This window comes from Hibiscus syriacus, unplaced genomic scaffold (assembly GCF_006381635.1).
Source record: "Hibiscus syriacus cultivar Baekdansim isolate YM2019G1 unplaced genomic scaffold, ASM638163v2 tig00110013_pilon, whole genome shotgun sequence".
In the NCBI taxonomy this organism is placed as follows: domain Eukaryota; kingdom Viridiplantae; phylum Streptophyta; class Magnoliopsida; order Malvales; family Malvaceae; genus Hibiscus; species Hibiscus syriacus.
The window spans coordinates 452,416-478,576 of record NW_024062563.1 but is presented as its reverse complement, the minus strand read 5'-3'; positions in this window follow the sequence as shown (position 1 = coordinate 478,576).

Below are 26,161 nucleotides of genomic sequence, written 5' to 3'. Positions count from 1 at the left end.
GAAATTGTGGTCGTTTCTAGCCGTTGGGGATGATTTATAACCGTTTGGGGATGAAATCTCTGCAAAATAAAACTGCCAGTACAGAGGGTATCGTTACTCCTAAAGGGAGTATCGATACTACCTTTGTTATTTTTAAATCAACTAGTCGTTACTAACCGTTGGGGCCTGATAGTATCGATACTATGCTTATGGTATCGATACTACTATGTAAAGCAGTATCGCTACCATTTTTGAATTCTGGAGTTTGAACAATGCTGGTAGTATCGATACTACCTAGTGAGTATCGATACTTCCCTTGCCTTAGGTATCGGTTCCATATGAAAAATATCGGTACTGTTCATGAGGTATCGATATTGTAAGAACAATATCGGTACTGCTTGTCCAGAAAGCATTTTGTGCTTAATTCCAAGTTAAATGGACTTTAAATTATTTTTGAAAACTTTGAATAAATTCAATTCAAGTTCAAAAACATTTTGTCTTAATTGTTATATCAAAATATAGTTCAACAATCTCCCCCTTTTTGATATAACAAAACATTTGAAAAAATTGTTTTTGAAAAAACTGTTTTTGGCAAAACTCCCCTTAATAAAATATTTAATGAAAAATATATCAATTGTTGTAAAATATATGAAGATGTTCAACTCCCCTTTTTCATTAAGAAATTGAATTTTTCAAACTATACTTCTCTCCCTTTTTGTTATATAAAAAATAATTCAACTTTAAAGTTCAAAAATAACATTGGAGAGCAAGTGATAAATTTGATATTAAAAGCATTTGAAAAATCAAAATTCCCCCTCAAAAAATGCATTCCAAACAAAATTTGACTTTAAAAGCTTGACACTTAAACAAAATTGAATTTCGACAAAGAGTAACAAACATGTTAGTAACACATGAAATTCAATATATTCAAGTCTAAAATACTTTATGCAATACCAATTGTTGAAATTAAGTGCATATGCATAAAATTTTCCAAAAATGTTATGCCTTTGAAAAATTAATATCATTTGTTAGAGAGATATTATTTACATTTTAAATCATATGCATAAACATTTAAAAAATAAGGTCAAAATTTAAAAATCAAAGCATTTGAAAAATTGATATCAATTGTTAGAGATATCATTTGCATTCAAAACCAATTTTGACCAAAATTCATTATGATGAACTAAAAATTATGAAAAAAATCATTAAAACTTTAAAATATTCATCATAACTTCTTTTTAACATACATGAGATGAAAAACAAAACATAACCATTTAAGTTCAAAACTCGTGCATGCCTAAAAACTAAATGAGTAACCAATTTTGTAAAATCAAAAAACTTTTAAGTTTAGAGGTTACCCATTCCTTTTCAAGAGTGGCCAGAGTATTTGAATATCTTCATTTTCATCACATTGCTCCCACACGCCTACAAGAGACATTTAATTAGATTTTGGTATCCAAATTACTTTGGATCTTTTGACGTTAGTTTCAATGTCCCTTGTTCTCTTTGGAACCCATATTTGTCTAGTTTTAAAACATTTTCCTTTCTTTAAAGGACATTTTATTCCTTGTGACCATGATAATGACAATGTGAGCATTTTGTCATTATGGAACTAGATGAATTATTTAAAATGATTTCTTTTTCTTTTGTTAAGTATTCAACCTTGACTTTTAAATCAAAACATTCTTTTTCAAAACTTTTAATTTTTACTTTTGAAAGCTTTAAATCATTTTTCAAAATTTTATTTTGTTTTTCAAAATCCATTTTTTCCTTTCAAAAGAAAATCATTTTCAATTTAAAATTTTTGAAATCATTTTCTTATATTTGGAGTTCATGGTCTCAAACTCCGAAAATAGTTCATCGTATGCATCATGAAACTCATTAAAAGAATAAGAATTTAATTAATTTGAGTTAGAAGATATATCATGCTCTTCACGAGCCATTAAGGACACCACCTTTGTTGGTTCTTCTCTCTTGTTTCCATGAAGCTTTTCGAGCTTATTCCAAAGCTCCTTGGCACTTGAACAAGAAGAAACTCCTTCATTTACTTCGGGACCAAATGAACAAAACAACATGTGCATGGCCTTGGCATTAAGTTGAGTTTTCTTTCATTATTGGGGACTCCACTCCTTATTATTATTATTCTTCTTCTTTGGAGAAGAGTAGTTCTCGATCATCTTCCATGCATCAAGATCACTAGATTGGATAAATAGTTTCATTAATTTCTTCCAATGACAGTAGTTAGCTCCATTGAGTTATGGAGACTTGTTGATCGGTTGAGAGTCTTCCATGTGGAACGAGCCGGAGGTAGAAGTTATTTCTCGGTCGCTTCGGGAATTGATAGAGCTTCTTCTAGGACCGTCTCAAGGTTGTTAAACCTTCTAATGAGTTAAGCTCTGATATCATTTGTTAGGATTTGCGGAAGCTCGGATTGACAAACGAAAAAGTTGCAAGAGGGTGAATTGACAATAATTTGTTTAAGGAGTAAGGAGAGTAAAAGATAGAGAAATTTGGCACATGGATTTATAGTGATTCGACTTATCATCTAAGTCTATTTCCACTACCTGCTCATCACTTAGGATTTCCAACAAATTCACTAATTTGTTCTTTCTTTTTCAAGGATCAAAATATAACCTTTACACTCCCTATCTTTTTAGTTGGCTAAGATAGAACCAATCCCCTTTTACAAAAGGTAAAAAAATAAGTAAATAATAAAACCTTTAAAAGGTAGGTTGTTTACAAATTTAGCTTACTAAAATGCTAATATTTACAAGAGATATAAAATAAGATTGGAAAAACTTTTCTCTTGTGTTTGAATGCTTGGATATGTGTTCTAACCCTTCTTCAAGTGTCTTGAACTTGTATTTATATGTTGGAATGAAGTTGTGGTCGTTTCTAGGCGTTGTGGATGATTTCTAGCCATTTGGGGATGAAATCTATGCAAAATAAAATTGCCCAATAGAAAGGGAGTATCGGTACTCCTAAAGGGAGTATCGGTACTACCTTTGTTATTTTTAAATCAACTACCTGTTACTAGCCGTTGGGGCTTGATGGTATCGATACTATGCCTATGGTATCGATACTACTATGTAAAGTAATATCGATACCATTTTTGCATTATGGAATTTGAGCAAAGCTGGTAGTATCGATAATACCTAGTGAGTATCGATACTTCCATTACTTTAGGTGTCGATACCATATGAATAGTATCAGTAATGTTCATAAGATTATCGATAGTGTAAGAACAATATCAATATTGCATGTCCAGAAAAGCATTTTGTGCTCAATTCCAAGTTAAATGAACTTTGAATTATTTTTGAAAACTTTGAATAAATTCAATTCAAATCCAAAAACATTTTGCCTTAATTGTTATATCAAAATATAGTTCAACACTCTAATTCGACAAAGATCATTATTTAATTAACGATTAATGTATGTTCTATGTCAAAATAATAATAATAATAATATAACATATAACACATGTCAAAAATAATGACATATAACCATATGAATAGTATCAGTAATGTTCATAAGATATCGATACTGTAAGAACAATATCAATATTGCATGTCCAGAAAAGCATTTTGTGCTCAATTCCAAGTTAAATGGACTTTGAATTATTTTTAAAAACTTTGAATAAATTCAATTTAAATTTAAAAACATTTTGCCTTAATTGTTATATCAAAATATAGTTCAACACTCTAATTCGACAAAGATCATTATTTAATTAACGATTAATGTATGTTATATGTCAAAATAATAATAATAATAATATAACATATAACACATGTCAAAAATAATGACATAGAATAGTTAGGGTTTAAGAAAGCTTAATAACCAATGGGGAGCGAGAGAAGGTGGGGCCACTGCCACGTGGCTTTAGTTAATTGACTGTTCACCACCGTACCTATCCTTCGATGCTTTGCTTCTTGCTTCTTTCCCTTTCCGTTTCATTCAACAGTCCAGGCTAACATGGCAGCATGTGCAGCATAGTGTTTTAAATGTCAACTTTAGCACGTGGTATTTAAGATATGTATAAGCACGGTTCAAGAACCGATTACGAAAATCCCTTAATTCTTTTTAGAAACTCAATGATTAAATTTTATAGTTATTTATTGTATAGTGATAATTCTTTTTAGTTAAAATAAAAAGAATTAAAACCCATATTAACAAATAATTTAAAGTTGAAAACTAATATTATTACTCTATTTTTATTTACTAAACTCTTTCACATAAATATAAATTTTATTAAACAATGCATACATCATTGCAGTTACATATTTATATTTAGGGTAAAGTATAGTAATGGTCACTGAACATTTCTGAAGCTTGCATTTAGGTCCTCCAACTTTTAAAACTTACAATACAGTCCCCCAACATTTATTCCGTTTGCAATATGGTCTCCAACTTAAACCACCGTTAGAAATTAGGGTAAATTATATAAAAGGTTATTGAACTTTTTAGACACTTGAATTTAGGTCCCCCAACTTTTAAAACTTGCAAAATAGTCCTCAATTTCATTCTAAACCCCAATTTCCAAAGTAATTCAATTTCATTCTAAACCCTAAATTCCAAAAATAATTCAATTAAATTCAATTATGTCAGATTTATTATTATTTAATTTCATCTTATTTCATGTGATACATATTTTTATATAAATATAATAGTATAATTCTTATCTGTTGAAGAAATTTTTTTAATTAAAAAAAGTAGTTAGGATATAGAAGAGGTTGAAAATAATTCAAATTTTAAATTTATAAAATGTTATTTTGAAGTATAAATAAAAGTGTAAACTACTAGGTTGACAACTTAACTATCTAGCCCTTTTTACTTTTGTCATCGATCTTTTAAATTTATCAATCATACAACATAATTATTTAACTGTTTCAACTAAGCCACTAGTCGTTACCAATTGATACAAATGATGAAGTGTCAGTTAAAAGGAATTGACATTATTATACATTCAGTCTTTATTATTTATATAATCAATTTGGTCCTAAATTAAATAGAATTTAATAAATTAATCATTTAATTATGATCTGACATGTGTTAGCACATGATCATGACACGTGTCATTGGTGACACATGTCACCACCTAATTATTTATATATGTTATCAATTTGGTCCTAAATTAAATAAAATTTAATAAATTAATCATTTAACCAGGATCTGACATGTGTTAACACATGATCATGATATATGTTATTGGTGATATATGTTATTGGTGACACATGTCACCACCTAATTAGAAGAAAATTAAGTTACAAAGAAGTAAAATTTGAGTCTTGGGCAAACTCAAACCTGAGTCACGCAAATGAAAGATACAGGGTGGAGCCACTAAGCTAACACCATCGTTTGTGTTAAGAGATATACAATAATACATATACTAATAGTATGACCAACGCCAGAAAAAAAAGAATATAATGGAAAATGGAAATAATGAGATTTGAACTTCGGCAAAAAATTTGAAAGCAATAAATGATGGGAAAATATTATATTTTTTTACAATAAAAAATATTATATTTGATAAATTGTTTGATAGATTTAATATATTTTTTAAATATTAGTTGATACAATATTTTAAAAGAATAAATTTAAGATTTATATATTTTTAAACTAAATTTAATAATTATATTTTTCATATTTATAATTCATGATTATATATATAATCTTAAGTTGAGTATTTCTAATATAATTAATAATTTTAATTTCTTATTAAAAATAAAATATTCAAAAAATATAAATGATTCATAAATTAATATATGAATATATTTTTTTATTTATACATCTAAATATAAATATAAATTTATATAAATATATTTTTATTCGTATATTGAAATATTTTGATTAAAATATAAACATATTTTAAATACTAGTTTATACAAGAAAAATAAAATATATCAAAAATATAAATGATTCATACATTTAAATATAAATTGAATCATTTATATTTTCTATACATCTATATTTAATAAGAAAATAAAATTATTGGGGGACTGTTTTGCAAGTTTTAAAAGTTGGGGACCTAAATTCAAGTACCTGAAAAGTTTAATGACCGTTTATATAATTTACCCCAATTTTCTAACAGTGATTTAAGTTGGGGGACCATATTGTAAATGGAATAAATGTTGGGGGACTGTATTGCAAGTTTTAAAAGTTGGGGGACCTAAATGCAAGCTTCAGAAATATTCAGTGACCATTACTATACTTTACCCTTATATTTATTTATTTTTAAATTTTGTTTTAACTCATTTTGTAATTTATTACCAGTCACTAAAGAGGACTTTTACTTTATCTAATAAGTGTTTACGAGATATTATTAAGGGTGGCTTAACTAACTAATTATAATAAGAACATTATATCAAATGAAAATTTTATAACTAGTTAAAGTGTATATATATATATGAATTGAGGATGAACATGATTCTTATTGTTATTGATATAATATCGAAGAATGATGGATTTAACTGTAATTTTCTCGCACAAACTAAATGATTTTAGCGATAAAAAATTATAGGCTTGAGTGTATTTAAGTATATAAAACAAGGATAAAATGATTAATTTGTGGTTTAGATTATAAGTTGATGCCAAAGTATCAAATATTATAACTAATTTAAAAATATTGTTACTTAAATAATTGAAATTTATTATTTATTTTACAAATTTGAATATAATAATAAAATAATTGTACATCTCAATTAATAATTCTATACAAAATTAAGAATATGATTATATTGATCCTTCAACATAATTTTAGTTAAAGTGAATGTATAATTGAATTGGGATGTTGTTTTATGTTATTTTTTTCTATTTTCTATTAAATTATACATTTGAAGATTGAAAATTAACTTAGAATTTGAGCTATTATTTAAGCATATTTAATGGAAATGACCATCCAGCTCAGTTGGTAGAGTACAAGGTTCTTAACCTTGAGGTCGTGGGATCGAGTCCTATGGAGGGTATTTCATAATTTGGAGGTCTCCTACGGAAGTTGCTCTCAACCTAGTGTTGGGGGCAGTCTACTATCTTACCTCCCCCTTACCCTATTACATATGGGAACAAGTGACAGCCATTTAAGCATATTTAATAGAAATGGCATGGCGTGTGTATGACTGAACATCTTATTTGATTCCATATGAACAAATTAATCTCTTATTTGACTATTTTAAAAGCTCAGACTCTTATATGAGCAACTTTTAAAAGGCCGGTCCTAATTTGAACATTTAACTTAAAAATGATATATACACCACTGTACTATCATCGATTAATTGAATGTCAACTCGATTGTCCACAAGGATTGGTTTAAGTGGTAAATAACTTGATATTGTTTAAGTAAAGTCTCGAGCTTGAGTCTTTGTGTATGCAGAAAATCTATGCTAAGAGACTCACCAACCAAAACCAGGTGTGTGACGCGGGATGGTCCGAATTAGTCAAAGCGAAGCCTTGGAACCGGGAAGACAATAAAAAATTATTAAAATATCATTTCATTTAAATTATTATTGTTAGATTACTTTTTATTTTTTATAATTTTATATAATATTTAAGTAATACCATTAAAAACATCTTAGGTATTGATTTCTAAATATCAATATTTGCTTAACTATCTCAAGGGGAAAAAGGTCTTTAGTTATTAGCATTTCCATCTAGTGAGATAAATTTAAGTTTCAATGCACCTTATGTAAAATCATAGTAACAATTGATGTTTTAAGATTCAATATCAAATGTTGGGGAATAATAGGAACTATATTCTTGGGCAAACCGTTAAACATGATTAGTGATGGATTCAGAAATATTTTTTAGGATGAACAAATATATATTAATAAATATAATTTTTTCGTATGAGACGGTCACAAATAAAATTTTAAGGCGATAACCATCAATAAAATGAACAATTAATATAACGAAATTCTAGATGCATGCATGTATGATAGCCATGACACCCACATTAATGGGGGCTGCTTTCACAATATTCAGCAAAGTTAAGAACGAGCATGCATGCATGCATTGGATCCTCTTGGTAACTTTTTGCAGACCCCATTGATTCTGGATTTAGATTTGAGTCCAATGTCATTGTAACATGGAAGGAATCTAGGCAGCTGGCGCACGTTGTCTACAAACAAGCTCAAGCTGCATATGATTCGCCTTTTGAGTTTGTGAGAAAATAATTCCAAATTCGTCTTAATCTACTGTTATACCCACAGGGAATGATTCGCCTAACTAGTAAAGCCAGACGCTCCCTCCCTTTTTTATGAATCAGAATTTGGTTCGTTTAGTGTTTGTGAACATATTCGTTTATATGGTTCGAGTCATCTTGACAATCAACACTCTTTTTTACCTTTTTATACTTGTTTATTTAACTTAATAAATGAATATAAACAAACGTTATACGAAAGATTCATAAAATTTTATTCATTTAGAGCCCTACATGGCTAGATGCATGACCATGCAGTGAAATTCATCCATGTTCTAAACAATATCCGAGATGAAGAGGAGCCGAAGGATCCTATTAAAACATGCCCTTATGGTCAAAAGAAAGCATGAGTCAGGCCCATTTATTCTTGATAGGGTCTCCATATAATCACCAGCCCATGGATGATGTTTACTACTAACCTACCTTTTCGTAGCATATAAATGTTAATCCATCAACTATTGATTATATTTATTGATTTTTGAAGATATATATATATATATACTATTAGTATGAAATTATTATAAAATTATATTTATTAATAATTTTCTTAACTATTGACAACGCGCACATCCTGTAAATATTGATATTCAAACTTGTGATCTTTAAAAAGAATAATTCTTTTATCACTGACCCGTTTGTAAATATTCATGGAGATACTTTTAACCTAAAAATCCGTTTGAAACGCCAAAAAATAATCTTAAAACCTTATTTCCAGTAAGAAAATGTATTTAAAAATGATTATTGACTCAAATTAGAACAATAAAAAAGATATTTTTGCATTTGAAAAACTCAATTAAAGAAACGTTTACAAATGATTATATATAATATAATGATATAAAAAGCTTATTGATATTCCCATACTTATTTCAATCTTGTGATATTGAAAAATGGAAGTGGTCCACGCACATCTAGATTCTACCGTACAAAAATTTAATACGGCGAGCAGCATGGGTGATGATGGCTAGCCCTGGGGTTGGGTTGGATTGGATGGTGTAAGCAAGGCAGGAGGAGTAGGGGTCATGATTTGCCAGGCTTTGTTATGGGTGCCCCTTCAAGTTAGTGGGTATTTGCAATAATGGAAGGTGTAGAGTTGGGTCATAATAATTGAAGGAGATGAACATTAACAGCAATGTATTATCATGAGATTGATGAGACCACCTTAGCTTCAATTAATGCCCAACAACTCTACTGGTTTGAATTTGATTTGACTGGTTTTTCAACCGGATTGATCCTCTCATGCATGCAGTTCGGTTTTTCAACGGTGGTAGCCCATTGCTACTTGTCGTTCAAAAGTATAAAGTTCTCCGGTTGGCTGTTTGCCTAAGGCTATTCCCCTCCCTCTGTGTGCTATTATTTTTTCCCCTCTACATATGTTGTTGTCCTCTGATCATGTGTTTATATAGGAAAATACTTACATGCAATAGTTTTAATATACGATTAAAAAAATATTATCGGTTTTATTATTATTTGAAATAATAAAACCGATAAAAAATAGTTAAAAATATTATTATTTCTACCAATTTTATTATTATTATTAATTACTGATATAGGTAAATGAACCCGGTAAAAAAATAATGTTTCCGATAAAATATTACTTAAAACATTATTTTTTTTACCGATTTTTTACCGCGTTTACATATATCGGTAATTATAACCGACATAATAAAGTTTTCGGCCATTTTTTTACCCATTTTTTATTTAAATAATAACAAAACCGATAACATTTTTTTAGCCGTATCTAAGATTGCCGCACCATAGAACTTCCGGTTTATATACTCATCCCTGTAGGAAAAATTTATCATGCCAAATAAATATTAGGGTAAACTACGTTGTTAGTATCTAAACTATAAATTTTTATCCATTTTAATATTAAACTTTTAGTTTTTTAAAATCACATTTAATATTTAGTTTTTATTTTATTTTAGCACTCGTCATTAAAAATTTAATTCGTATAATATTTAAATTATCCGTTTTAGTCCGTTTACACATAAACGGTTAGATTTTGTAAAACATGATATTAACTTTTGAACAAAAATTTTAAATTAAAGTTTTAAATGACAGAGTATTAAAATAAAACAAAAACTAAATTTTAGATGTAATTTTGAAAAAATTTAAAATTTAAATATTAAAATAGACTAAAATTAATAGTTTAATTTTAAAATTATTAGAGCGTGACATATTCACTTAATAATAAAAATTAATGACATTTATTGTCAAAACATTTAAAATATTAACGTTTATAACATTGGTCATTTGTATTACTCAAAAAAAAATTAAGTACCTATTCTTCAAAATATTATAATTTGTACAATTATTTTATAGTTAAACTTTTTAATAATTGGACAGGAAAGTAAGAGACATCCAAACGATATGGCCATTGCTAACACCCAATTTGTCCCACATATTCCATCCACAAATAATAAAATAACTAAAAATATATGCACAAATAATAAAATATAAATATATAAAAGAATTTAAAATCTCATATCTCATCTCAGCCGTACTTGTCTTGTCATCTGTCTTCTCCAATAAATTCATTTGTCCTCTCCGATGAATTCGTATAGGATTAGATCTGTTTCCTCTGCGGTAATCTGTCATTTTTGTCTCTCTGTGTTGTCTCATTTGTGAAAATATAATAAATCACAAATATATAAACGTAAGAATTGAGAATAATAATTATAAAAAAATTATAAATGTAAAGAGTATTTTTATTTAAAGTGACAAGAATTATATTTTAACTAAAAATATAATTATTAAGAAAAGATTATTATATGATAATAATATTTTTCATGAACCAAATATAAAAGTATAATTCTAAAAAAATGATTTCCCTTAGATTAAAGCTTCGAAAATCATGTATGGATACACAATGACATGTGCCCGTGTCACGGTATGTTATATGACCATAATATCGCGACCTACTAAATTTCCTTAAATAGAAAATTTATGGATGAGTAATAAAAAGCAGTTGTTATTAACTCTTTCTATGTTTTTGAGGAGTTCTTTTTAATAGGTTATATAAAATTTATATATTTATTTGAAATCTAAAATTTTATTCATTAAATTTTAAATCCTAAATTTAAACTCTTAAACATTTAATAAAAATTTAAAACAAACAGCTGATAATTTTCATATGTAAATTTTAAGAAATAGATGTGCAGTTATATTAAATATTAATAATATGTTGAGTGAAGAGAAAGTTTAGAAATGGAGACGCATGCAAAAACCTCATCATTGTGTCTGCTCTGTCCCACGCAATGCAACGCACAGCCCCTCCTTTCCCTTATCTCTCATGCTTTTCATGCTCTCAAATTGTGATAAAGTCGTTTCTAGTCCCTCAATTTATTTCTTTTCCAATCTAATCCTTAATTCTGTTCTGTTCATACTTTTTATTGGATTTGATTTCGTGTCATTTAGATAGTGTGAAATGTGACGGTGTCGTATAAAATGATCTTGATGTATCATTGTAATACGTGGATTATATTAAATAAAATATAATTAAAAGATTCAATTATATTATTTAATTTTATACGAATCAAACTATCTCAATAGTTAAAAAATGATTATTATTTTAAAAAATTTCAAGTTCAAACATCAACAACAATAAAGTATTTGAATGTTTATCAAATGTAAAAAAATTCTTTATAATGGATGGTAAAATACTACATCTTGTATCACTATAGTTTAATAAAAAAAATTCATACTATTCCATTATTGATTACCTTCCATTAATAAAAAAAATTAACTTTGGCTGTGAATACCAATTTGAAGAAGTAGATTTTTTGGGGGAAGAAGACTCAACATAGTCATTTTCTAACGAGAAGAAATGAAAGTGAGTGTAATAAAAACAAATTAAAAGTTTAATTACTATAATATAATTTTAAAAACTTGATATTCAAAATAAAAGCATCCTTAATATTCAGTCATTATTGATATAATTTACTCTAATAATTAATATGTAATGCTACGTTCTAGTCAAATATATCTAAAATTTAATGTTTTTATAATTATAAGATGTATTATTTTTTAAAAATATCAAATAATAAAATATCGTGCACCCTAATAAAGTTATAATTTCTGAAAATAAAAACATCCTAAATGGAATGGGCAAAGACGTCATTTACTTTGAAAAAATAAAACATTTAAAAAATTGCTCATTTTCTTCCGATTGGTCCGCATTCTGTACAGTGAAGTCTCTCTCTCTATATAAAAACAAAAATTATAAAACTTATTTAAGTTAAAGGCATTTTTACCGAAATATCACCCTTAGATCTAATAATTATCTGTCAGCACTCTCTTCAAATATTACCGATATGGTATCCTTTCTGACACGATAGTAATAAAGCGTAGATGGTCATCCGCACCTTCGCAAGGTTCTGTCCGAGTTGGCACCACATAAGGGGAAGGCACGGATGGGGTTTTGACACGTACGGAAGGCACAGTTCATGATCCGCACAATACATTATGCACGTTGAATTATTGGTATTTCATCATTACCTGAGCCTGAAAACTTGACTTTTAAAAGCTATCCCACCCCAATAAATAACAACACATCTGAATGCAAACATCTCCACACCAAAATTACTTGCTTATTCTCACTTCTATTAATTCCTTCTATCAAGCTAAGTAGAGTTTGTTATTATTTTTATAAGGTAATTTTTTTATTATATTATATTTATTTTATATTTAATTATTTGAAAAAAATTTATTGTACTAATTATTTTATATTATTTTTTACAGTTGTAAAACTATAAAGCGTGATCATACCTCGAGACATTTTGTCGATACAATTTGAACAATTAAATAACAAAAACATTAACAAACAAAATAAAAAAATCCATAATTAATTAAAAACATTACATACTAAACAACTCTATCGATGCCTACGTATTGAATGTGTTCCGCAGGGCGGTGGTTGTCTGTGTCGATGAGGATTTCTTCGTATAACTTGTTCTTCCTCCTCACTCTCATAATCATCATCATCATCATCATCAAGAGCAGCTACATTTTATTGATGAGTAACAGATGACGATGTAGTACTTTCATAGAATAAGGAATCTGGAGGTGTATGGTTGACTACCTCACCGCTCATAGAAAACTGTGAAAAATGCGAACACACCAACATCGATGAGTGCGAAAACTACGTCGCGGGTGTCTGTGGTGCACTTTCAGCCGCCAAATGGATATTGTACCATCCGATACGACTATGGTGCCGTCGAAACGACTGCAGAATATACATCGGTGTAGACGGTGGTTGTTGTGATGATTTCGGTGCTACAACTGAGGACGAGGCACAAGTGCTTGTTATCCGTCCATGAGTCAGGGGATGATAATGCTATGATGGTGACATCTTTTACGCTGCTGATGAATGCTCCCACCTCGTGCTTTCTCGGAAAGTAGGAACAATTTCCTGTTTGTGGACACTAATTTTCGTCCATATAACATATATATATATATATATATATATATATATTATTTCATTTAAAATAATACATGTTTTTTTGTTTTTACAGGCCCAATAAAGAATACAAAACCAAGTACAATAATGGCCCACAAGAACCCAACTGTACGTGACCCACTTGGGGTAGCCCAACCTCGAGACCCGGTTCGCTTGTGCCCGACCCGTATCAGTAAACTAATGTTTCCAGAACCTTAGTCACTTCTCCATCCGCGCCGCAACTGCCGAAGACTCCTCGTGTCCCACCGCCCTACGCAACCGATTTTCACGGCAACTTCACCAAGCCAACAATCACGGAAACATGAACTCCCATGAACAAATGAGAGAAAAAAAGGGGAGTTTTATTTTGTTTTGGGCAAATGAAAATGGTGTTGGGTGTTTCTGAGAGTTGGGCTATATACCCAACCCGATGGGTGACCCACGACCCGACTCGGATGCCCTCACGACCCGCGTGTTTTTGAATCAAGGTGGACAAATCCCCACTTTGGTCCCCCTTGTTTTAATTCTTCCATTTTTGGCCCCTTAAAATTCAATTTCATTCTGATTTGTAGATAATTTTACCCTCTGTTTTATTATTATTTCAATTCGGTCTTTTTTTATGTTTTATTTTATCTTATTTTATTTTTTTCCTTTTATTTAATTAATACTATTTTTGTTATATGTATATTTTATTTATTTATTTTTATTTATTTTATTTATTATTTTTTTCTTCACAGTTTCGTTTTCTTTCTTTTGTTTTTTTATTATTACTATTATTGTTAATATTTTTTATTTTACTTATTTTTATATTTTTTACTATTTTTTGGTTTCTTTTATTATTTTTTGTTCTTACATATTATTATTACTTTTTTCCTTTATTTATTTAATTTATTTTAATATTTATATGTATATATTATTTTTTTGCTTTCGGTTCATCCACCTTTGACCAAAGCATAACAAGACAAAATAATTGATTTGTAAATAACGTGCATGTGTTAACATTTGTACCATCTTGTTTTGTTTTATTTGGTTCTTTTAGTATTTTTTTTATTTTTTTATTTTTAGTATGTTCTTTTTTGGGTTCTTGTTATTTTATTATTATTTAATATTACATTCTATTAAATATAAAAATATTTTTTACTATTGTTTTCTTTTTTTCTTTCTTTATACTTATTTTATTAATTTATTTATTTTCTTGATCTTTACTTTATTTTTATGTCCTTTATATTTATTTTATTTTATTTCTTTATTTATTTTTTATTTCATTCTTGTTCTTATTTGTTTATTTATTATATATATTATTATTTTCTTTATTCTATTATTTTCTTTATTTTTATCTTTGTTTTATTTTTATTTCTTTTATTTTATTTTTTATCTTACTTTATCTTTTATTTATTATTTTCTTTGCATCTTTTTTATTTATTTCATTTTTGCCCTTTATTTTATTTTCTTTATTTTAAGTTATTTTCATTACCTTTTTTCCTGACATGTTTCTCAACTTTTTAAGGGTGCATTTTTAAATCTATCAGAGGTAAATAATTTGAATCAATTTTTACTTTTTTAATTTAAATTGCAAATTTTTTAATTAAAGACAAATGGAAATTACGTAGTACCGAAAGGGCAGTTCAAGGGTGTTAACCATTCATTGACTGTAACCGACTCCCAAATCCGATACATATTTGGTAAGACGTAGATCAAATTAGAAATAAGGTACCCGATCACCCTATTTGTTTTAAACTAAATGATCGGTGGCGGCTCCAATACATTTCTTTCAAGTCGAAGCCTGATTCCAGGTCTACCTTAAAGACGGTTGCAATAGCTTGGCGACTCCGCTGAGGACATGTAAGTGAGTCAGGCTAAGGTAGTTTCCAGTTATCTTTTTAATGAAAAGGGTAAGTTTAAATTTCAAGGTAACTTTTCGATCCTTTTTACTTACGTTTGATTATTTTTCAAATAAATAGTTGTACTGACGTTTTTCAATGATTTCAGATTTTTAAAATTTTCATCTCAGACTCTATACCCGAGTTCCAAACCCTTTTTAAGTGGGGGTGAAAGCGACGCCTTCGTGAGAATTTATTTTCTGTGCGGGCCTAACAAGTAACCTTCGAGATTCATATACCTTATGTCTTCGTGTAAATTTATTCACCGTGGGGCATAAGAGAATGTATCATCTCGAGTTTAACTTAGTTCACATGAGCTTGTAATGAGCTTAGGACTAAGGGTCTGGCAAGCCCAAGGAGGTACCAGCAAGGATAACTCGGGTACCTTCTTTTAGAACCTAAACCAGGAGACTACATGGAATTAGAGCCCACTCTAAAACCTCATTTCAAATCCTAGGCTATTTTGCGATTAGGACTTGTTCAAAATCGACTTGGGAGATAGAGATCATGTGCGAGTATGAATAATAAGCATGTGAGGTAGATATCATGTGGGGTAATACCTTTTATTTTCATTATTGTTCTGATTATTACCTCATTAACTTTTTTCATTTTTGTTTTCTTTCATTTTAATTTTCATCATTTGCATCATTCAAAAGAGGTGTTGATCCACAAAAAACGTGTTGGCTAAACGTAAGTAATTTGCATTAATAAACAAAGGGGTTATAATACAAGATATGAAAAGCTTGGAAATCTGGCTATGGCCAGAGAATACTCGGAATGGACCAGGATTTAAGCTGTGCACAATAAAAGTCAATTTTTTGAGCTGACAAGGGTTGCAGGGGCAAGATGGGAAATAAAGTTATTGACCTAGAGAGTCCTTTCAAAGATAACAAGAACAAGATGGTGAAACCCTAGCTAAGCTGAAGACCATTATTGACGAATTCAAAAAACAAGCAAATAAACTTCGGATAGTTCCTATCGATGAAGGGCTCCAATGGTGCTTTCGTTAGGAACAAGCTCAACAGAGAGTGAAAGCCGAAGATGTAGTCATTCGAGGTTTTTGGAGCAAGTAGTTCGTCACTTGCACAGTTTAGTCGGAGAAGCCAGAATAGTTTGACAGGGCATTCAACCAGTGATAGAAAAAAAACTGAAGATTAATCAACCAGACTGAAGCTTTTTGGGGTCTATACATTTAAAATATTTTTTTGTCTCCTAAGACGTAACACTTATGTCCTCAATAAGGATTATTTATAATAACATACACATTTTTGGATCAATGCATTGAACATTTCATGCATCATGTATTCTTGTATATTTCATATAATTTTTCTTTTTTTTTCATTGCATTCACATGAACTAACAAAAGATGTCTCATAAAAAGGGGTACAAATACTAGACATTCCACTGCAAGCGTTGGACACACCTTATCCCCATAACATTCATTCAAACCGAAAAGAAATAGAAGCTAAGATTGCTCAACTTGAAGAGAACATGCTAAGGTTACAGAAGGAACTGGAAGAAAAAATAAGTCAAAGTCAACAAAATACCTTGAATTTCATCGCTAGGAACCAAGACTTGCTGGTTGACCAGATTGTTTCAAGGTTGTCTGGCCTAAATCGAATGAATGGCCCTGGGGTAATGGCATCTGAGGGTGTAGCTATACCACTTACTCCATAGTCTGTAAGTTCACTTGAAATCTTACCAAGACATCAGGGGGATTCATCTACCAAGAAAGCACAGGCCTTTGTAACCAGCCTTCAAAATGGTTCAGATTATCACCACATTCCGAAATTTGGTGAAGAAGTCAAAATAAATATGGTAGAAACAACCATTAAACAAGGAGGTATGTCAAGTAAAAAACATCCCCTGAAGAATAAAGAATGAGAGATCATCAGCATTTCAAAACCAATTACAGCTGTACCATTTTCTAGGCAAGATTCGAGAGAACCAGTGAGAGAAAAGGAAAATGAGCATTTTGATCCCATTCCTATGACATATAAGGAGCTTTACCAACAGCTGTTTGACGCACATGTGGTGTCACCATATCCAGAGACACCTTTAAAGCCCCCATACCCCAGGTGGTATGACAAAAATCACACTGTGAATATTATGGCGGTGTTCCGTGACATGCAATTGAAAACTGCCTCGTCTTTAAGAGGATTATCCAAAGAATACGCAACAGGAGTTGGATTCATTTCAACAATTCAAAATCACCCAACGTTGTACAGAACCCTTATCTAATCATCAAGAGAATGTGGAAAATGCGATCACTAAAGAGACAGCTAAAACCAGAGTCTCCAAAGTAAAGTCACCTCTTGCTTGGGTATGAGGCAAATGATAAATGTGGGATTTCTCACACCACATCATGACACATCAGATTCCAAAGGTAGAAGTCATTGTTGTTATAACAACGAATATGGACATGATATACAAGCATGTGTCAAATTTAGAGCCTTGATCCAGCTAATGATTGACAGAAAAGAGCTAGAAATTTACGATGAAAGCAAGGACACTCCCGAAGTAGAAATTCGTGTGTCTGAGGGTATTTCAAAAGAAGCCATGACAAGTAAAGTAATTGAGAAATGGGGAGCAAGTGCAAATGAAGGCCCTAATCCAACTAATGGGGCGTCATAATGATGCCTTATTTCATTTTACAGCATCCTGTCTGATTTGTTTTTTTTTAACTTTCTCATATACTTTTTTTGTAACTTGCCTACGAACTCTCAAATTTTACTTTTTAAGGATATTTCAATGAATTTATGCTGAACATTGAATCAAATTTATAACTTGAAGTTCTTTGAATATCAACTGAGTTAAGAAACTTTGTAAATGATTGGATTTATAGATCTTTGACAAAGTAACACGATTAAAAGCTAATAAAACAAAGGACTTTGACCATACCCAAAAGATATGCTCAAACACCGTACCCTTCTCTTACAAATAACCAATATAGACTTCTCCCTTCATAAGGCTTGGTATTTAGATGTGCATAGGTGCGGACAACATGAGACATATTTTGGCATATTACAATTAATATATTTTTTGTTTAAGACGTTCAATGATGATGATGATGATCTTTACAGATGGAATAGTCGAGTAGGTGAATCTAGTTTAGGTCAGTTGCTTGGAAATTGAACTTTAAAGATAAAATTTTTGACTTTTAATAACACCTAGACTATAACAGGTTCTTCTTGACAATCTTAAGAAATTAAATCCGTAAAGGTGAGCTATTTCACTAAGGCAATTGGTTATAGAGGAAACTTGAAAGCCCTGGCTTTATGAATAGATTACGTTCAAACCATGGCATTGCTCCGACACTTGCCAATTCAGTATTTGCTCCACTGCTATTGTCCGACCGAAGACTTTGTGATGAGTTGAACCCTTCAGTTAACTTGATAAAAGTGAATATAATATTAAGTTGTCCCTCTAAAGCAATTGGTTAAATATCCCGACTTTATGGATTCGGCTAGCCAGATAACGACAAATTAAATCAAATTTATCTAAAGAAGAAATTTTCGGTAATAATAGACTAAAGGAGTTAAGGAACACCTGTTATAGTCAATTTCACACGAGCACTCAAGATTTTCATTTTTAGACCGATATTTTTGCACTACCTTTCTTAGAGAAACCTATGAAGCTTGAACAAATAGAAGGTTTCAGAGAACCAAAATAGAAGGTCTAGTAATTGATTGTTCTAGTTTCATCATTTTGTCCGTATCCGATTAAAATGCCAAGCCAAGAAAAAGACATGTTGCAATGATCGAAAAAATAACATTTTTATGGTTGAAACCTTAGAAAATAGGAGGCCAACCTAAAACCAACTCATCCATTTGAATATTTGTCAAAAAACTATAACTCTAAAAGCATTAAAGAGCTATTGATTCCTTTGATATTCTTTGAACTCATGCTTATGATTTGATTCAATTGCAAGCCTGAATTAAAAAGCAATGTGTCATAACCATTTTTAAGTAAAACAATTAAATATTATTTTAAAAAACGATTATGACTTTTATTTGAAAAATTGGTGATTTTGGATTAATTGGACTTAAATTGAAAATGAGTCGCCATCGACCTTTGAGTTAGGTAGGTCGAATACCTAAAACCGTCTTTCAAAACAATTTTAAGGAAAATCATTTTTTAAGACAAAATTTAGTCTGCGTCACCAAAGATTCGATTAAATGGATTCGGGAGTCGGTTACGTGTGGGGAAGGAATAACACCCCCAACGCCCAAAAACTGGTACTGTGTCGCTTACACCTTGTTGTAAATGGTGGAATTTATGAGTCGAATAAAGTTAAAATGTGATCCGTTTATTGAACATTGATTTATTCACTTCGAACTAATTATAGAAAATTCTTTAACCCGAAAAGAAATCTCGAAATTAGTAATCCTCCATCGAGAAAGCTAACTCGACTATTTCTTATCAGTAAAAGAATATTCCATCAACATTGATTAAAAAAAATTGAATCGAATATAAATTAACTATCGACCTCTACATAAATTAAATTGCCATATAAAAACACATTGAATCATAAGAGATTTAATCAGTAAAAAAATAAATTATTTCAAGTTATTCGTTTGAACGTTGTATCAGATTGTACCACTTCGGTCAAGTGATACTCTCCACACCCGTTCTACAAATACGTTCTGAAATATTCGTATAACATTAATACTTAAGGAAATGGAAATAAATATGATTAAAAAAATGCACAATAAAATATTTACAACACATAGAGTTAGGCATATTATTTACATATGGTACAATATACATAACATGAAAAATGTACATACATAGGGGATTAAAATAAAAGAAAATTAATATTACAAACCAAACTATAATGACAAAAAAGTACTTTAAATTACAAAAACCAAATAACAACATATAAACTCAAAGGACCGATAGTACAGACATGAATTTCAAAGGACTAAAATGAATAAATAGAAATATGAAGGGATTAATCGGTAAATAAAGAAAAAACAGAGCCAAAATCAAAATATTAAACATTTACAAGCACTAGGAATGAAATAACCATAAACAACATCTAGGACTAAACTGCAATAACCAAAAACATGAAGGTCGAATCATAATTATACCAAAAGTAAACAATGACTAAAATAATAGATTTATAACTATCATAGCCAAATTTGAATATCAAAGAAAGTACACAACACCTAATAGTGACTAAAATATAATATTTATAATGTCAGAGACAAATCGAAACTCAGCCAAAATACATACGAAATCAATGTCTAAAATGAAACAATACAATATGGTGACCAATGTAAAACATAAACAAACATGGTAAAATAAACAAACTAGGGACTTAAATATAAAATCTGAAATGTAAGTGCTTTAATCAAAGAAAGTGGAACTTCATTTAATGGTGTAATAATTAGATTACAAGATCCTATGGACTAAAAGTGTAGTTAACCCCAATGATGAAATTACAGATTGGTCCCCATTGAAACTACGTCGTTTCGTGGGAGATGTATAACCCTAAGCCTAAAGCTTTTCATTTCATCTTCTCATTTGCTTCCTTTGACACAAAACCAGAGAAGAGAGAAAAGGAGGGATTCCCTCAACTCCCTCATCGGGGAGAGAAGCAATGGTTGCCGCCGACGGAGCTCACGGCGGCCAACGGCGGTGAGAGAGCGAAAATCACCTCAAAAGCTCCCTCTCTCTACCCTTAACCCAAAAATCAAACCCACTTAACACAAATCTCACTTTAAACTCCTAGATCTAGAGTTTTACCTTCGAAAGTTCGAAACTCCCGGTGACCTTCAAGCTTCCCAAACTTTGAACTATGGTAAAATCTCTTTTTTTTCTTCCTCTCTTCTATTTTCGATTTTATTTGTATTTTTTTCTGTTCGAATGGTTTTTTCCAAATCCCCAAATCTCTATATTTTTTTTACCTAGCCTTCACCGAATGGTTTCTTCTTTTCTTTTCTTTTTATCTTCCCCCCCTTAGTCTTGCAGGCGTAGCTAACATTTGATGGATGATTGATTTTCGTAGGGTCATAATATCCTAGAATTTAAGATTTTTTTGGATTTTTTTCGATTTTATGTCCATTTTCACTGTTTGGGATTTTGGTCACTGTTGTTGATGCGTTCAGATTTTGGTCACTGTTGTTGATGCGTTCATCAGATATGATCGGAAGGGAGGCTCGGCTTGGTGACTCGGGAACTCGACGACGGCTCGGTGATGGGAATCTGGCTTGAGCGGCGGCTGGGAACTGAGGAATTCAAGGCGGTGGCTGAGCTGGAAGAAAATTAGGGTTGAAACCCTAATCTGGACTATTTGGACCGTTGGATCAAATCTGATCCAACGGTCATGGAGAGATGCGGCTGAAACAAAAGGGTAAAACCTAATTTATTTGGGTTGTCCAATCGGGTCGGGTCAGTATCCAGATTCGGGTTTCAAATCGGGTCCAATGATCTGGGATCCGTTTGGTTGTTGGGTTGGCCGACTGGGCTTGGGTTGTAGTTGACTGCTGGACTTGTAACCGGGTTGGGTCCAATATTGGGCTTCAAGTGTGTCTTTGTGGGCTCCGAGAATTGGCCTGCAAATGCAAACATGTATTAAATAATAATAATAATAATAATATAGTTAATAATAATAATAATAATAATAAAATTAAATATAAAAGACCCGGACAAAAACGGGTGTCTACAGCTGCCCCTCTTTGCACATTCTTGTGTTAACAAGAATAGGGCAAAGATGACAAGACAACACGTTTTTTGTCTGGTTCTCTTTCTTTTTCCTATAAATTGGATATGCGTGTTGGTGGGGACGACACTGCTCATACGTGATGAAGAGGTCTGGTCGTCTAAGGGTTGATGATAACTCGGTTCCTACGTGATGAGGACGACTGGTTGGTGGATGACATGGCTCATACGTGATGAAGAGTTCTGGCCATCTTTAGGAAGGGTGATAACACGGTTCCTACGTGATGAGGACGGCTGGTTATCTAGGGTGACACGACTCATACGTGATGAAGAGATCTGGTCGGGGAATGACACGGCTCATACGTGATGAAGAGTTCTGGCCATCTAAAGGTGATAACACGGTTCCTACGTGATGAGGACGGCTGGTTATCTATGGTTGACACGGCTCATACGTGATGAAGAGATCTGGTCTGGGGATGACACGGTTCCTACATGATAAGGACGGCTGGCCATCTTTAGGAGTTATGGTTTCAAGAGAAACCAAATTAAAGATTTGTTTCAAAAGAAACAAACCCAAAGATTTGTTTCAAGAAAAATAAACTCAAAGATGATATTTTTAAAAACAACTGTCTCAAAAGAGACAAAATTCGTTTAAAGGGAATTGATCTCAAAGATCAGTGTTTCGAGAGAAACAAACTCAAAGATGTTTTTGTTTTAAGAAAAGCATACTCAAAGACTTTATTTGTTTTGTTTCAAGGGAAACAGATTCAAAGATGGTAAAATTTGTTTCCAAAGAAACAAACTCAAAGATTTTTCTCAAAGAAACTGTCTCGAGAGAAACAAAATTTTGTTTCCAAAGAAAGAGATTCAATGATTTTTTTTAAAGACATTGTCATAAGAGACAAAACTTTGTTTTTCAGAAAATTGTATCTTAGTGAGACAAAATTTTGTTTCCAAAGAAACAGACTCAGATTTTTCTTCAAAAGAAACTGTTTTAAGTGATAAAGCATTGTTTCCAGAGAAACAAACTCAAAGGTGATCTTGTTTTAAGAGAAAATGCTTCAAGAGAAAATGTTTCAAGTGAAACGACTCAAAAATGGTTTTATTTCAAGTGAAACAAACTCAAAGCTTTTGTATTTCTAGAGAAACTGCCTCAAGGGAGTCAAAATTTGTTTTAATAAAAACAATCTCAAAGGTGGGTAGTTTTTAAAAGAAATTGTCTAAACGATCTCAAATGTGGGTATTTTCAAAAGAAGTTGTCTCGAGAGACAAAATTTTGTTTCAAAGGAAACAAACTCAAAGATTTTTTTCAAAAGAAATTGTCTTTAAGAGATAAAATTTTGTTTCAAAAGAAACAGACTCAAAGATGGATCACATCTTAAGTGAGACCAAATTTGTTTCAAATGAAACAATCTCAAAAGTTAGTTTTTCATTAGAAACTGTCTCAAGAGAGACAACATTTGTTTTTAAAGAAATAGACTCAAAGATGATTTTGTTAAGAGAAACAAACTCAAAGATTTTCAAAATGAACATATTCAAAGATTTACTTCAAGAGAAACTGTCTCAAGTGATACAAAATTCATTTTAAGAGAAACAGATTCAAAGATTTTTTTCAAAAGAAATTATCTTAAGAGAGACAAAATTTTCTTTCCAAAGAAACAGACTCAAAGATTTTTGTTTCCAAAGAAATTATCTTAAGAGAGACAAAATTTTGTTTCCAAAGAAACAAACTCAGATTTTTTTCACAAAATTGTCTCAAGAGAGACAAAACTTTGTTTCAAAATAAATAGACTCAAAGATTTTTTTCAAACGAAACAACTCAAAGACTTTTATTCAAAAGGAACAAACTCCAAGATTTTTATTCAAAAGGAACAAACTCAAAGATTTTTTTCAAGAGGAACAAACTCAAAGATTTTTTTCCAAAAGAAATTGTCTTTAAGAGATAAAAAATCGTTTTAAAAGATTCAAATATTGTCGATTTTGTTTATATGGAAATAATCTCAAAGGTGTTTTCAAAAGTGTTTATTTTGTTTCAAATGAAACAATTTCAGGATTTGTTAGGAGGGGAAATGTCTCGTGCGAGACAAATCAGCTTTGAAAATCTCAAGTGATATTAATTTTGCTTTAAGTACAACAACCTTGAAATTTGTATTATGAGAGAAAATGATGTCTCAAGCGAGACAAAATTTGCTTTAAGATATAGTCTCAAATGAGACAAAATTTGTTTTTAGAGAAATTGTCTCAAGCGAGACAAAGTTTGTTTTTGAGAAAACGATCTCAAGTGAGATCAACTTTGTTTAATGTGAAACAAATTCGAAATTTGGATCTCAAAGGGAAAAGGTCTCAAGCGAGACGAAATTTGTTTTGAAAGAAACAACAATCTAAGGTGAGATTAATTTTGTTTTAAGTGAATCAAATTCAAAGTTTGTATCTCAAAGGAAAAATGTCTCAAGCGAGACGAAGTTTGTTTTAAGAGAATTTGTCTTAAGTGATACAAACTTTGTTTTTAAAGAAATTGTCTCAAGCAAAACAAAATTTGAGAAAACGATCTCAAGTGAGATCAACTTTGTTTAATGTGAAACAAATTCGAAATTTGTATCTCAAGGAAAAATGTCTCCAGTGAGGTGGGATTTGTTTTTCAAGAAATTGTCTCAAACGAGACAAAATTTGTTTTTAGAAAGCTATCTCAATCGAGACAAAATTTGCTTTGAAAAAAAATTGTCTCAAGCGAGACAAAAATTTGTTTTAAAATTCTCAAAATTTGTGGAAAAATATCTCAAGTGAGACAAAAATTTTGTTTCAAGAAAAACACCCTCAAAGGCGATAAAAAGTCTGTTTGTTCATGCACGTTGAGGAAATGTCTTGATTGTTGACTTCAGGAAGCCCAAATCATTGTTTCTGCAAGTTAGACATCTGGTCATTTCCGAGCTTTGATTTCCTGAGAGATCAAAATGATGCATTTTTTACTGACTATATTGGATGTTATGATGGATGTCAAGATGAAATTTATTTGATTTTTTTTTGTCCAATTTGTCCTCAAATGAGGAGAAAAATATCTTTAATACACATGATGATAAATGTTTGATACAAATTTTATGTATCATGTATGTATGTGTATGTATGTATGTATGTATGTATGTATGTGTATACTCTTCTCGATCTAGAAGGAGAATGATCGCGAGAGCAGTCTTCACTCTATCATTGATTCAACTTGTCCGTATTTCCACCAATGTGTACTCTTACAAACCTTGACCTGAGACCATTTGTTTATTCCATCAAATTTTGCCCTAAAATTTAGCTTCTCTTGCCCCAGCTTCGATCTTGAGCTTCAGATAGATATTTTTTTGAATTCCAAGATACGCTTCCAGAGAGATTATCTTGTTTGAAAATGTTTTTCTTCTTCTTTTATTTTCAAGAGTCTGAAAATATCAATAGTTTTGAAAAATGTTTAATCAAAAGTTTTGAAAATATTGCTCCTTTCAAAGTTTCACAATTGACAAATCATAAAACAAGAGTTCATTGGATATCAAAGAATTAATTACTCTTTTAATCCTTCAATAAATTATAGCTATTTGACAAGTGTCAAGATCAATGCTATCTTTGAGAGATGGTTAAGTAAGGAAGGATAAAAAAGTCTCAAGTGGTTAATTTTGGTCAAAAGTATAGTGTTCTCATTTATTTGATGTTCTCTGATCTGATGGAGTAGCTTCTGTACTCAGTTATTGGAAGTGTGCTCTGACTCCCAACTCTCATGTTCTCATTCATGTTGTGTGATGCCTCATCAAGGGATTTGAGCAATCGTCTCCTATGTAATAATCTTCATATTCGAGCCGCCCTTTCAGGTTTTCAACTCGAATCCTCCTTTGGTTTCAAGACGTTACTCAGAATTTTACGTCTTTAACCCCCTTTGTTATTTTTCTCTATCATGCATTAAAGATTTTAGAAAATCTTTATAAGTAAAATATTAATCCTGATAGGCGGGATGAAATATGAGGATAGTCTATTCCG